At 41.9% G+C, this 15,858-nt stretch overlaps 1 long non-coding RNA gene across 3 annotated transcripts; it reads right to left on the bottom strand.

The window, feature by feature from the left end:
- Positions 1–342: 342 nt before the first annotated feature.
- LOC131423053 (uncharacterized) lies at positions 343–4,697 on the bottom strand. Of its 3 annotated transcripts, XR_009224186.1 has the most exons (5): positions 4,528–4,697; positions 3,676–3,806; positions 2,588–2,697; positions 2,368–2,464; positions 343–772 (listed from the first exon to the last, which is right to left on the bottom strand). It is a non-coding gene; the product is annotated as an uncharacterized LOC131423053 (long non-coding RNA). The 3 variants fall into 3 exon arrangements; XR_009224188.1 differs by lacking the exon at positions 343–772 and having other exon boundaries at positions 2,296–2,464; positions 3,576–3,806; XR_009224187.1 differs by lacking the exon at positions 343–772 and having other exon boundaries at positions 2,296–2,464.
- Between the last annotated feature and the right edge of the window lie 11,161 nt (positions 4,698–15,858).

The raw sequence follows: 15,858 nt of genomic DNA, 5'->3' as shown, positions 1-15,858 counted from the left end.
TTCCAGAATGTCATATATGTTAGAATCATATAGAATGTAGCCTTTTCAGATTGGCTTCTTTCACTTAGTAATATGCATTTAACATTGTTCCATGTCTTTTCGTGGCTTAATAGCTCATTTCTTTTCATTGCTGAATAATGCTCCACTGTATGGATGTACCACAGTTTAGCCACTCACCTATTAAAAGGACACCTTGGTTGCTACCAATTTTTGCCTATTATGAATAAAGCTGCTATAAACATTCAAATGGAGGTTTCCGTGTGGATGTAAGTTTTATGTGGACTATTTTTTCATTATTATTAAGATCTTTAGATTGATTCTAGGTCTTCTGCTTCTACTTGGTTTTACTTAGACAGTACACAAAATGGGATTTTCATTTTAAAGCCTTTCTTATCAGGTGGACTGGTGAAGTGGGAAACACGGGCTTTCATCCTTTAGGAGTTCATTTAACCTTTCTGAACTTTGGTTTACTCATCCACTGGAGGAGTGGTAATATAAAGGCTGGAAAATACGTGTGAAGATGATGGTTACCTACTAAGAAATGGCCAATAAATATCTTTATTTCCTTGCACTCTTTATTCTTTTCTCTCATCTCTCCCTTCATCGTTTCCTGCTAAAAATTTCAGAAAAGTAGATTTCCAGATGATCTTCTGCTTGAATTTTCACACATTTTAATTCAGTATTTGATGATTTTCAATATCACCTTGATTTCTGTCGTTGATCGATCACACATTATAAATCCTGAATGTATGCTGACATCTCTGTTTGGGATCTGCACTTAAGATGAAAAGAGAAACTTGGTTAATTCCAGGGTGAATCTTCATTGGCTGGAAGTAGACAGTTGCTTACTGAGTTGTGGGAGGGCCCCAAGGGTGGCCAGTGCAGGGAAATGGAGGACAGCAGTGAGGAAGTGCTGTAGTGCTCACTCAAAGTTGAGGATTTATTAGTGCATCACAGATCATGCAGTAGGTTCTATGCTAACAGTTTATGCCAAATCTTGATGGCTCAGTGACATGGCTTTAGATGTCACAGGTCAGTGAGCACACTAGCAGTATGGTCTTGCCTCTCTGATTCATAAATTTTGGAAGCTGTGTCTACACAGTACCCACCACAGGATACTGAAAAATAAAATCATCTGTTCTCCACCCTGTTGCTTAACCAAATAAGAGGAAAACCATTCAGAATGGAGTTATGTGAACTGATTGATAAAAGGTGGTAAAAACAGTCCTTTCGAGACAGGCTCCCAGAATTGAGAGAGATTACAAGGTGATCTTCTGTGACCCTCTGTGACTTCTGCTTCAAGCCCTTCACTGGCTCCCTGTGCTGTCCCAACAAGGTCATGATGATCTAACCGTTGCCTACCTATCCCCTGATTGCTTTTCCTTATTTCAGTCTATATTTCAGACATTCTGAATTTTAAAAGTTTTCAGAAGGCCAATATTCTTCCCCCAGGAATGCTGGCATTTCTCCTAGAATAGCCTACCCATTCATCTCCATTACTCTCATTTTTTACTACTCTCTGAGAAGCCTTCGTAACCCCACAATGGGTTGGATGCCCCCCCATATTGTGTGCCCCCATTGCATCATTTACTTTCCTTATCATGATACTCCTCTCTCTGTATTGTACTTACCTGTACACGTGTCGCCCTCCCTCTACTGGAATGCCAGCTCCATGAGAGCAGAAGTTGGCTTCACTCCATCATGCCCATAGGGTGGGGCCTTGTGCCTGACACCACATAGGGTCTCAACAAATGAATGAATGAATGAATGGATCTGCAATTAGACTCAAGAAGCTTGAATCACATGTTAAAAGCGGGGGGACTATGTGAAGAGCAGTTAGTATAACTGCTACTCACACCACGACTGTAAGGACAAGCAAATACACACAACAAAAGAATCATCTTCCCCAGATAAGCCAAGGGCACATCTCTAGGCCTGGGGCACACAATGCTGGTTACCCACCCAGTATCCAGGTGTCTCTTCTTCCTTACTCTTCTCCTTTTGTTCAAGGAGACAATGTTCCAGATTTTTTTTTTTTTTTTTTTTTTTGTGAGGAGATCAGCCCTGAGCTAACATCCGCCAATCCTCCTCTTTTTTTTTTGGCTGAGGAAGACGGCCCTGGGCTAACATCGGTGCCCATCTTCCTCCACTTTATATGGGACGCCACCACAGCATGGCTTACCAAGCAGTACTTCGGTGCGCGCCCGGGATCCGAACCAGCGAACCCCGGGCCGCCGCAGCGGAGCGCGCGCACTTAACCGCTTGAGCCACCGGGCCGGCCCCGACAATGTTCCAGATTTTAAAAATAAAAGCTACATTTATCATGCTCCTTTGCAATTGGTGGTAGCCACGTCAGACAGTTCTCACCAGTGAGAAGCAGATTTCCGGGAATTTGGGGAAACTTTGATTTTCCTGATAGAAGTGGCACCTTTCCTCCTTGTTGCTTCCCTTTTCCTCTTTTTGCCTGGAATGCAGAGGAAAGGTGAGGGTACACGACCATAAGGATGAGGCTTATCCTCACATTCTAAGGAAGGCAGATCAGAAAGACAAATAGACCTTTGGGCTTTAAAAATTTGGTGGTGCCTACCTTCAGCTGTATCAGTGAATGAGGAAAATAACCAGGTTAAGCCACAATAGACTGATTTGTGTTCCATGAGGAATCCAATTTCTAAATGACACACGGCTTTGTCTAGGTTCCTGAAATGAGTAAATTTGAGTAGGGAGTTGAGGGGAGGAGACCCTGCATATGAGCTCCTATTTTGGTTTGTTTTTTTTTTTTTTGCTGGGAAAGAGTCACCCTAAGATACCATCTGTTGCCAATCTTCCTCTTTTTTCCCCCTTCCTTCCTCCCCAAAGCCCCAGTACATAGTTGTATATTCCAGTTGTAAGTCCTTCTAGTTCTTCTGTGTAAGCCACCACCACAGCATGGCTACTGACAGACGAGTGGTGTGATTCTGCACCCAGGAACTGAACCTGGGCCACTGAAGAGGAGCGTACTGAACTTTAACCACTAGGCCATCAAGGGCTGGCTCTGACCTCCTATTTTGTATGGCCTAATGTGTATGGGGCAAAAGAAACTAGCAGGGCCCAAACATTTGGTCACTCAACACTCAAACTTTGTATGGCTCAGGCACCATTAGTCTTGCCACTGTGGGGACATCTGAATAATACAACATGTTCAGAAGTTACAGTAAATTAGATCAACAAGTACAAACATTTTTTTCCCCCTCATCCTTCCTATCTCATCTTCCTTTCCAATTTCCTTTCCACTTTCTACTCTCTTACCACACTAGTTCTTTTTTGGCCTTTGTAATGATGAGGTATGGCCATTTCAACTTCTCCACTTCTCTGTTAGCCTGTTGTGGAGGTAGCCATCAATAACTGGATCTGAGAAGCTCACATACAGCAGGAACTCTATATCCAAACGTGTTTATACATCTCCCAGCTGAGACCAACTCTTAGAGTGTTGTTCTGGAATCTCCAAGGCTTTATGGTTTACGAACTTCTGTTACAACCCTGGGAGGCCAAATATTTTACCTTAGTGTTTTTTTAGTGTGTGTATGCATAGGAATTACCTGTGAAACTTATTTAATATGCTTATTTCGATTTCCCACTCCTAGAAATTATGATTCAGTTGGTGGAGCCCAGGAATTTGAATTGTTAACAAGAACCCACGTGTTTCAGCTGCAGGTGGTCCCTGGATCAAACTCGAAGAAATACTGAAGTATAATGGGCCTGAGGTGGCCTTGTATGAATGAGCTGGTTCCCATCTGAGAGCAAGGTTTTGAGGAAGAGGACATTGGAACCTGGTCCAGGGGTATATAGGATAGAAGAAAAGAAAATTGACATGAGGGAGGGGAAATGATACTAAAATAGAAGAATGAAATTGTCAAAAGACAAAGTTTCTGTCTCCACAGACATTTGGACCTGTCAATGCTGTCCTTGTACCTTACAGTGACAGGATGTTAGCATCAAATTGTTTGCTTAGCTTAATGATTGCATACTTATTATAACAGGTTGTTAAACCAATAGAACACAAGAGGCATAAGCAATTTAATTATACTACTCATTATGTTTAAAGCATTTAAATTAGGCTATGTTGACATGGTCCAACTTCTTACTCAGAATCAGATCATTTGAATTCAGAGGAGTGTGTTTATAAGTATGCGCAAGGGAGATGGGGTGTGGCATGTCTTGATTCACGTAATATCTGTGTGGTCAAGAGAATTCTCATTTTAGAGAAAAATAAGACATTTAGAAAGAACAGTTCATTACCTCTGGGCCACAGTCTCTTTTTTCTTGGGTCAAACCAGCAAGCGTTTAAAGCTGAGTCTGAGACTTGAGAAAACAAGGTTCACAATGGGGTGTTTGGAACCAGGAACACAACCCGGGCCGGAGCTGGAGGGGACAGAGCCGCTCGCATATAGCCCCACCGAAGCCGAGCTAATGAGGATTAATTGGGCCTTCCTGTGCACCAGGCTGAGGGTAATTGGGTCCCTAGACACGCTGACCTTTTCATTTACTCACCATTTAACATGAGCTCTTGGCTACTGTGTTTGGAGCTTAACACTGGTACATTTAAAGCAGCAGCCACATTCTTCTGCATGTCCATCCATCCTTCTTTGCTTCTTTTTTTCCTTCTTTCCTTCCGTCTGCCCTTCTTCTGGCCTTTTGAGCAAGGCGGAGTGGCCTCTGAGTGGAGTTGTTCTGCCAACGAAAGACAAACATCACTTGTCTGGCTCTCTCTCTAGGGGTGATGGGGGGCATCACTTAATGAGGCTCCAACCTCAGCAATGGAGCTGAGACTTTGAATTGCATGGCTCTGCTCCTGGTTGGTGGCTCCAGCTGACCCCTCCAAGCCCTCCCAGCACAGGCCAGCTAGACCCCAACCTCCCTGCCCCACAGGCTAGCTGACAGGCTGTGAAGCAGGTACTTGTGCACTGGAGGCAGTGACCCTGTCTCTGCACCTCGGTGGCTTTCTTTTTTAGGACTAGCTGCCTGCTGGGCTAACTCAATCTATTCCTTCAGCCAGTAGAGGGCTGCAGTACCCAATCAACACAGGCCAAGGCTGATTTGCATTTCACCTGGACCTCTTATGGCTGCCATCTTCCTATTGCTAGGATGTCAAGGTTCCTGAAATTATTTGTCTGGCTATTTAATGCAACCAGATGACCTCCTGGGATCCAAATAAGATGAATAGCAGGTGGGTTCACATTTGCTCTGTTATGCTTTAATAGGACCACTCAACAATGCAACCTGCCTACTCCTACAGCAGGTAACTTGACCTCTCATCCAGAAACTCTAGGTCCTTCTATTCTGAAATAACATGCAAAAATACCACATGTATGTGTGCTTGTGCACACATGAGTACCTAGAGAGGATCCATCGTTTCCACTATACTCTCAAAGTGGTCTCTGAGCCTGGAAAGTTTAAGACTCAGCAATCTAGACTCTCACCTCTATGCTTTGGCCTAGGGTGTTCACATTTAGTTATGCAGATGCCAGGTAATTTATAGGATATACAGATGAATATTTTTTATTTTAATGTCTTAGAAAAAATAAATAACTACTGATCAAAACAGCAATTTTGTGGATTTTAAAATGTGAAGCTAGATTATTTTTAAATAGTTGATTTAAACAAATATATTACTCAAATGATTATCCAGGTGGCATGCTGGTATATCAAAAAATCAGGAAGAAGGCAACTTCTTGATATTCGGGGACTCACTCTGGCTACCTGGACTTCTTTGTGGTTCCACATACTATGCTGTTCACAGCCTTGAGCCTCACCTCACAGGTCTGCCCCTGCCTCCCATGCTCCCAGCCCCAGCCCCACTGGAAGCCCACCTAACACTGACTCACCTTCTAGTCACCCACCTCCTAGATCTGGACACTTCCTCTCTGAATCTTTTCTGACATTCTGAAAGAGCAAACCCTCGCCCTTGGTGCCCTGGGTGCCTATACTATCTTATCTCACACCACCTTCAACCGATAAGTGAACGTCTTTGTTTGAGTGCCTGTTTCCTGTGAGGCTGAAAGCTCCTTCAGGGAGGAATCAGGTCTCCTTCACACTTGGATCCTTGCTGACTTGCTTGGTGCTGGGCTCATTATAGATGCTCAAAAGAAAATGTCTGTGGAATGACTGAATGGATTAATGAGTGTGTGAATGAATGAACAAGTGATGAACAGCTCATATGTCCACCTCTTCAGGAGAGTAATCAAATTAAGGACACTTTTTAGAAAACTTTTATATATATAAAACTTTTTTGTGACAATTTATGTTAGAAAGTTTTCTATGTCAAGAAAACACAATATTTAAGAGTGTGCTATTACAAGACAGACAGACCTCGGTTCAAAATCTGGTTCTGAAACAAACTAGTTTGGTGACTTTAGGCAAGTTGCTTAACTAACCCTCAGTTTCCTTATTTGTAAACTGAAGATAACAACAATACATATTGGGAAAAATTTTAAAGCCCATATATTCAAAACTATTAGCATAGTACTGGTCACACAGAAAGTGCTTGAAAAAAATTATCCATTTAATTTTTTTTTCTTAGCATGCACATGCTTGTTTTTTTTTTTTTGGTGAGGAAGATTGGCCCTGAGCTAACATCTGTGCCAATCTTCCTCTAGTTTCTATGTGGGACACTACCACAGCATGGCTTGATGAGCAGTGTAGGTCCGCACCTGGGATCCAAACCCACAAAGCCCGGGCCGCCAAAGCAGAGCACACGAACTTAACTACTACGCCACCCCCGGGCTGGGCCCTAGCATGCACATTCTTGTCTTCATCCACAGAGCATATTGGGCATAATGTAATGTGTGCCTAATTATTCAGTGTTTTCAGTTGGAACATCACATATTGACCTGCACAGTAATCTCTATCCACTTCTCTACATTGGTGTTTTGTTGTCTCCTTCATGGATATCATGCCACTAGATATTATTTTTCCTATGATCATACCCGCCTCTGATGGCCTCCCACCACATTTCTTCAATCCTGCAAATACCTTTCTGCTAGTTTCCTATTTTTCTCAGTAGCTCCACATCTCACTTGCCCTATAAGGCACTTTGCTCTCAACACAGACTCCCAACACTGGTGTCGTAGGGAAAATGGAGGACAACAGATAGAGTTGTTCCTGGTCTCCTGAGTGCCTTTCAAATTTGTCTGTATCATCTCTTATCTCTCCAAGGCTGACTTCTATACCATTCCTGCATACATTCTTGTACTACATACATTTGGGGTTCTGTTCCTCTTAAAGCTTGTGCCTCCACTTTATTCCAGAACCTTTTCTTCTTCACTGACATCCTGCCTTCTGCATGCAAACTTTCTTAAAAATTCTCTATCCTGAAATGGACCAACAAATAAAGCAAAACAATCCTTACTTTGACCCTTAGAAGCTCAAGGCTTAACTCTGAGCTTTCATAGTCAGCTTTCCTGACAGTTTTTGCTTTCTTACCCCCACTATCCTCCTTGCCAAGTTCTCATCTGTCTTCTTACCTCAGTATTAGATTAAAAGTCCTGTCTCTAAAGTCTCCAACAACCCTATAATTGCCAGATTGAATGGTTGTCCTCATCCTGTGCAAGCTCTTGGCAGCATTTATGGCATTTAAGGACCCTGGTTCATTCCTTAAAGCTCTCCTCTCTCGTGGTTTCCATGGTTTTACCTCTCTTTTTATTGTTTCAGGCACTCTCCCCATTTCCTCTGTCCATCTTCCGACTCTTGCCATTACTCCAGGATTCTATTTACAGCTGCTTTTCTCACCAAACATCTGCCCAGGACAATCTCATCTCTCTCACACATACCTCAACTGACACCAATCTGCCCACGCTCCCAAATCTCTCTCCAAACTCTCTTCTAGTCCCAGACCCTTATTTCTAGCTATTCTACTTCTACACGTACCTCAAGCTTGACATATTAAGAGCAGAACTCAACTTCATCCCTGACCAAAGACCGTCTGCTTCAGAGCCTGCCTTGAGTCTAACTTACAGACTTCGTTAGTTAGATGCCTAACCAAACCATGGTTTACTGTTTTGTAACCTTGGATAAGTAACTTCGTTTTTCTCCTCAGTTTCCTCACTTGTAAAATAGTAAAATAGAAAGACTAATTCTGTAAGACCTGAACCCCACCTGTATGTGTGTGAATGAAATAAAATAAAGTATGTAAAATCTGGAGCCAAAGGAAGCCCCTTTGCTCTGGATTGCCTTCTTCACCTTGCCAACCAAGGGCATTTATGTTTATCATTCGTCTTTAGTTTGTCCTGATCCTCTGAAGCAGAATCATTTTTCCCCCACAGACACTGCCTTCCTTGAAGCATGGATTATATACTTCCATAGGTCTCTGTTTGCATGCTATCTTTCCCTCTACATGTGAGCTCCTGAGTTCATAATGAATCTCTAAATTCTCATCCCAGACATTCAATAAGCATTAGGTAAACTGCACTAAGTTGAATGAAGCTTTTTTATAATTTTATTTATTTATTTTTTTCCCCCAAAGCCCCAGTAGATAGTTGTATGTCATAGCTGCACATCCTTCTATTCGCTGTATGTGGGATGCGGCCTCAGCACGGCCAGAGAAGCGGTGTGTCGGTGCGCACCCAGGATCCCAGCCCGGGCCGCCAGCAGCGGAGCGCGCACACCTAACCGGTAAGCCATGGGGCCGGCCCTGAATGAAGCTTTTTTAAAAATGATATAATACACATTTTTCAATAAGATTCCAGAAAGAAGACAGTAGAATCCATGTCCTTAGATGTTTTTTGCTTCAAAGTGCTGGGTTCCAAAAATTGAGTTTAATGACAGAAGAACAGTGCAAATTTCTTAACTAACTTGGGAAAGTTCACTAATTAAAAGAACTATTTCGACTGCAATCCCCAGAAGCCTTCTGGAGTCAGCTTCAGTGTTCTCGGCAAATCTCTGGGCAGGCCCTCCCATCTAATACATAAACTGTGGAAATGTCTTACTTATCGGTTCACTGCTGTGTGCACTTTTTTTTTTTTTTTTTGGAAAAGTAGGTTGGAGTCTCCCTCCAACTTTTCTTCAGAAAATTTGAAAAAATGGAAACTTCTTAAGTAATTGATTTAACTTCCCTGAAGCTCCTGGTTCTTGGCAGGTCAGATATTGGAAACTGCAATAAGATTCCTTTTTCTACTGTGTTTTCAACATTTGGTTCTTAATCCATATAAAAGTGCAGTTGCTATGAGGGAATGTTGTTGGGTCACTCAGAACACAGGAAAGGAAAAGAATTATAACACATACACACACTGCAAGGGAGGCAAATGATTCTTCCTATCCTTTTTATATTTTTCCTCCCAAGAAAGCCTGAACTTGGCGACAAGGGAAAGCTTATGAGAAAATCTTTAGAAGTATATAGCCCAGGTCACTAGGGTGCCTGCCTGTTGCTGGGATAGGCGGAAGGGAAAGCATCCCTCTTCCCTTCCTTTCTCCCCTTCTGTTGGTCCTGGGTGCAAGCAGAGGGTTGCTGCAGGGCTGAGTGGGGGACTCTCTCGAGACTTCCAGTGGATACTATCTGTGTGCTGGCTTTTCCCTTATTCTCCCCTCACCCCCACCAGTCTGCAGGGAGGAAACTGAGTTCCTGAGAAGTTAACTCTCAAAAATGGTATCTTGGCTGAAAGCCCAACTGAGGCTTCTCATCTCCGACTGTTTAGGGTACGCTCCACAGGCCTATTCATACATGGGATACGATGCTGCTCCAAACATACCAAGTAGTCATATTTTACTCACTAGTAATGTACCCAACTCTTCTGTGACCAATACAGTTTCAGGAAGGGGAGCGAGATGAGTCACCTCTCTCAACAGTGGAGGAACACCGTGCTGTGTGACTGTGCTTTATAAAGCCAGACTGAATTTCACAAAAGCTAGATCTATCTACAGAAGGAGAACCGATTAATCAAAGGAGGCCAGATCTCTGCCTCCCAGACCCGACCACATAGTTTCCATAAAAGAGAGCATATGGGGCCTCATCTCTCTTCTCTTCAGTTTCATCATCAGCAAACTGAAAATAGTAACATTTACCTAGCAGTGTCGTTATCAAAACTAACCATGATAGTACATATGACACAGGTAAAGTAGATCCAGGTAAATAGAAAGTACTCTGTAAATAATGATTATTGTTTTATTTCTTTTATTATTTTATTTTACCTCTATCATTTCACTAACTTCTTTGTTGATAACTCTTTTTCCACCAGAGACCCCTTTTCTAATTCAAAGTCCCCTATGACTCTCTGTTCTATCATGAAGGCATTATGTGGCCACCTCTCTACCAAGTGTTTGCCATTGAAAGCCAATCTCTCAGCATCCCCTGTGTGAGGGACACCAAGACCCGGGAGCTGGCTCTTGTGAGACCAGGCTCAAGGCAGAAAAAGAGGAGAGTTCAGTGTGTGTGTGTGTATGTGTATGTGTGTGTCTGTCAGTCTGTGTGTCTGTGTGTTTGTGTATGTGTGTGCACTCATGTCTAGGGTTTGTTAAGGGTGGGAGGAGTTAGGGGTTTGAATGAGGAGGGTTAATTTAGAACCCAAGGATTTCTTGGAAAGAAAGACCACAGTGGTGATGATCAGGGAAAACTTGAACAGGAGAGAGCTCCAGGGGGTGGGGAGAGTTATGAAGAAGAGTAATGGAAAAGAGGATTCTCTTCCCTGCTTCCTATTGTTTACCTCCGACTAGCTTAGGAAGCTTGCTGGGGCCTCAAGACAATCCTTAGGGTTAGCAAGAGGGCTCTGAGAAAATCTCTGCAGTCACTACCTGGGTTTCTTTTATACCCATCGCTCATATTCTTGGTCTTGTTGCTCATGTTTCCCTGGCTCTGGCATTATGACTGGGCTCCAGGCTCCCATGGACCTCTTGCCACTCTCTTCCAATATGCTAACAATATTGTCTTTTCTCATATTTCTTGTTGCTTGTACTTTTTTTTCAAGAAAGGAAAAAAGGTTTCCATATCCACTCCACAAACCCAGCCATAGTGCCTTGGATTGAAAGAGGTATCTCATACAGGATTTGGTGTTTTTGTTCTGCCAGGCTCTAACCCTCTACCACGAAACTGAAAACCAGAGAGGGAACCCCCTTTCTGAATGGTCCCAACTCTCTACAGGGCTTCCACAAATCTCATTCTATTTCCTACTGATCTGCTCTGCCCTGCTGCTCTTGGACTCCCAATTTTGAGGCTGGGAATATATAATAGCACAATTTCCCATCTAGAGCAGCTCATCTAGCCAAGAGACTAGGCCAGGATCCTAAGTGGCTAGGAGAGTAGGGAGAAGACGGGACAATGCAGGGCAATTCTAGTTAGTTGACCTAACTTATGAAGGAGGGGACAACATTTTCAAATTCTTATAAAAACTGATCCTCTCAAACTGGAACACTGTTCTGGCGTCTATACTCATTGTTCCTAGGCAAGTCAAACAGTTTGTATGTTTAAGAACTTCATTCTATTTCTGGACTTGAACAGTCTTGTTCTTTCTTTATTTTTTCTCTTCAAAACAGGTCTTTTGATACCCAAAGCAATCTTGACAAAGAAGAACAAAATTGGAGGTCTCACACTTTCTGACTTCAAAACTTATTACAAATCTACAGTAATCTAAATAGTGTAGTTCTGGTATAAAGACAGACACATAGACCAACGGAATAGAATAGGGAGCCCAGAAATAAACCCTTGTGTATATGGTCAAATGATTTTCTACAAGGGTTCCAAGACCATTCAATGGGGGAGGGACAGTCTTTTCAACAGACGGTGCTGAGAAAACTGGATAGGCACATGGAAAAGAATGGAGTTGGACCCTTACCCTTATACCATATACAAAAGTTAACTGAAAATGGATCATAGACCTAAATGTAAGACCTAAAACTATAAAACTCTTAGAAGAAAACATAGACGGAAAGCTTCATGATATTGGATTTGAGAATGATTACTTGGATATGACACCAAAAGCATAAATAATAAAAGAAAAAATTAATAAATTGAACTATATCAAAATTAAAAACTTTTGTGCATTAAAGGAGACAATCAATATAGTGAAAAGGCAACCTACAGAATAAGGGAAAATATTTACAAATCTTATATTTGATAAAGGATTAATATCCAGAATATATAAAGAACTCCTACAACTAAACAAAAAAAAAAAAACAAATAACTTGATTTAAAAGTGGGCAATGGATTTGAATAGACATTTCTCCAATGAAGATATACAACAAGCATATGAAAAGATGCTTAGCATCACTAATCATTAGGGAAATGCAAATCAAAACCATAAGATAACACCCCACATCCATTAGGATGGCTACTATCACAAAAACAGAAAATAATGAGTGTTGGCAAAGATGTGGAGAAATTGAAACCTCTGTGCACTGTTGGTGAGAATGCGAAATGGTGCAGCCTCTATGGAAAATAGTATTGCAGTTCCTCAGAAAATTAAAGAATAGAATTATCATATAAGGCAGCAAGTCCACTTCTGAATATATATCCAGAAAAATTTAGAGCAAGGTCTGTAAGAGACATTTGCACACCCCTGTTCACAGCAGCATTATTCACAATAGCTAGAAGCAAGCAACCCATTGATAGATAAATGGATAAACAAAATGTGGTATATACATACACTGGAATATTATTCAGCTTTAAAAAGGAGGGAAATCTTGACACATACTACAACAGGGATTAACCTTGAGGACATTATGCTAAGTGAAACAAGCCAGTCACAAAAAGACAATTACTGTATGGTTTCACTTATATGAGATATCTAGAGTAGTCAAAATCATAGAGACATAGAGTAGAATGGTGGTTGCCAGGGGCTGTGGGGAGGGAGAATGGGAGTTTTTATTTAATGGATATAAAGTTTCAGTTTTGTAAGATAAAAAAGTTCTGGAGATTGGTTGCCCAACAACGTGATTATACTTAACACTACTGAACTGTAAACTTAAAAATGGTTAAGATGGTAAATTTTATGTTACGTATATTTTAGCACAATTTTAAAAATCAACAAAAAAGCAGGTCTTTTGGTGAAAGCAATGGTTGGATGCTGTTCTGTGTCAAACAGGCCCAGGATTGAATCCCATCATGTATGTCACTAATATTAAGAAGGTGGTTTGACTTTGGTTAAGCCTCTGTTTCCTCATCTGTTAATGTAGGGCATAAATTTCCTCACAGGGTTGCTGTGAGGATTAAATGAAATATCACTACGTATTTGTAAAGTACTTAGCACAAAGTCTAGTACATAGAAGGTGCTCAATAAATGTTGGGTCCCTTTACCAAATATTCATGAGCACACGTCACTGAGGGCCAACTGGATTGCAAAGGAAATGAGGTCTATGTGGAAGATCTCTTGTCAAAAAGCAGCGATGTTGGGGCCGGCCCGGTGGCTGTAGTAGTTAAGGTTGCATGCTCCACTTCAGCAGCATGCGGTTTGTGGGTTTGGATCCCAGGCGTGGACCCACATACCGCTCACCAAGCCATACTGTGGTGGCGTCTCACATATAAAATAGAGCAAGATTGGGATAGATGTTAGCTCAGGGACAATCTTCTCCAAGCAAAAAGAGGGAGATTGGCAACAGATGTTAGCTCAGGGCCAATCTTCCCCACCAAAAAAAAGAAAAAAAGAAAGAAAAGCAGCCATGTGTGCCTTGTGGACTTTCCCTTGCTGTTGTTCTACTGAACAGAAGGGGGTGGTGCACCATTCACTCCAGATTCTACAACCAGTGATGTTCTCAAGCTATGTCTGGTGCTTCCAAGGGGCTCTCCCAACTGACTTGACTCCTGATCTGTGCTGACAGGGAGGCAGAAATTCTCCCACACAGGTTTGCTTATTTTCCACTGGGGATAAGGGTTGGGTGGGTGGCAGGAAATTATTTACATGTATGGCCCACATACCGTCATTTCTTTCCATAGTTGGTATTTCCCAATTCCCCTCAGAAGTTCTCATTATGCTGTGGTTTTTGCTGGAATACTCGTGGTTTCCCAGAAAAGCTCAGCTTCTTTTCTAAACTTCCACTCAGCAATCTCAGGATCATTGAGTGACAGACTTGTTAGGCTTTTCTGTCCTTGAACCTTAATGTTAAGATATGCAAGAGGAAACATCAAAGTTCAAGGAATATATTTGACCTATCGCCAGCACTACCTTGTCAGTGCTTGGTTGACTGTCACATTAAATAATGCTTTGTCTATTCCAGAAGGGTCAGGCAAAGCTGTCCTAGAGTGCCCAGGGTAGCACTCTCCTAGGTAATGAGGTAAGGAGATTGGGGGAGGGAGGAGGAAGAAGAGATGAAAAACGAACTTGAATTCTCTGGTATTCATGGGCTAAGTGAAGGCAGTGCCCTTTTAGCTATGTAGACATATTGACTAATATTGGCTAATATTTTATTAGCCAAGAAATTCTCAGATTTCCAAAATCACCTCACCAACAGGAGAGAGATGACTTTAAAAGCATTATAAACCCTTCCTCCCTCTAAATCTTTTTTCCCCTTCATGAACTCAAGTGCCTGAAATAATTTCCACTATTGGATTTTTTTCTCATTTATGTTAAGTAATAGGTAATGAATTAATTGTTTATCTAAAACTTTTCCCTGGATGAATTTATCAACTTCCTCTCTCTGAGTCTAGAGTTGCTGAGAGGCCCCTGGCAGGAGGAAGTAAAGGCTCAGAGTGGGTGTGTCAAGTGACATAGCAGAGAAAGGCTGTGTGGCCCAGTGTGGGGGTCCCTGCAAAGTGGTTCTTGGACCAGCAGCATCACTGAGGACGCCAATGCTTGGGCCCTCCCCAGACCTACCAAATCAGAAATTTAGGAGGTGGGCCCAGCAATTTGTTTTAAGAAGCCTCCAGGTGATCCCGATGCACGGGCAAATTAAGAAACACTCCTTTACTACCCACAATCCACAATTCCTGTATGCCGGCTACATACTGTGCTCCTGGCTTTGTGCTAGACGCTTATATACTTTATCTACTAATTATAGCAATCCTTTGAGGCTGAGAAGCATGGCTGTATCCCCTTCCTGCCAAGAGGTAGAAGGACAGTCCTGTACTGAGCCAGTGGTTCTGACTTTTTTCCCGAGACCAAATAGATGTAACGAATGAGTTGTTATCAGCCGTGACTCACAACCTCTGTTTCCTAAAAATGTCACTTATTTTCCTTAAGGCCCCCAGGTATGATAATACAAACATACTGTCTGCTCAATCCTTATACTGACTGACACCACATGTGATTAAGAGAGGATTCAGTGAATTAATGCCCAGGATGCACTTAGCATAGTGCATATTCTGGTCACATTAAACTCTTCCCTGTAATTCTCCCCATTCCCCCCAATTTTTATTCCTAGGCCTTTTTTGCCTCAAGCTACTTTTTCCTCCCTAAAATGTCATTTCTATACCAATTCCTTCATCTATCAACATTATCCATTTATTCAAGTCCAGCTCGATTTTACTTCCTCTATATCTTTCTTAAATGCTCACTTTGGAAGGTTCTCATCCTTTCCTCTGCATTCCCATCGCCTTTTACTTTCACAATTCCATAGACCTCACAATACCCTCAGAGAGTCCAGAACATCACAGATAACCAAAATCGTTTATTAAATGTAGGAACATCACATTGAAAAAAAATTATAGGCATTCTAGAAATAGTTTCTTTTATTATTGTCACCATATGAAATGTAACCAACACAGATGTTGTTTTTTTTTCTTTTTTGTGAGGAAGGTCAGCCCTGAGCTAACATCTGTGCTAATCCTCCTCTTTTTGCTGAGGAAGACTGGCTCTGAGCTAACATCTATTGCCAATCTTCCTCCTTTTTCTCCCCAAAGCCCCAGTAGATAGTTGTATGTCATAGCTGCACATCCTTCTAGTTGCTGTATGTGGGACATGGCCT

This window comes from Diceros bicornis, chromosome 3 (assembly GCF_020826845.1).
Source record: "Diceros bicornis minor isolate mBicDic1 chromosome 3, mDicBic1.mat.cur, whole genome shotgun sequence".
Lineage (NCBI taxonomy): Eukaryota > Metazoa > Chordata > Mammalia > Perissodactyla > Rhinocerotidae > Diceros > Diceros bicornis.
The sequence above is the reverse complement of the archived record's forward strand: the minus strand, read 5'-3'. Positions and strand labels throughout refer to the sequence as shown.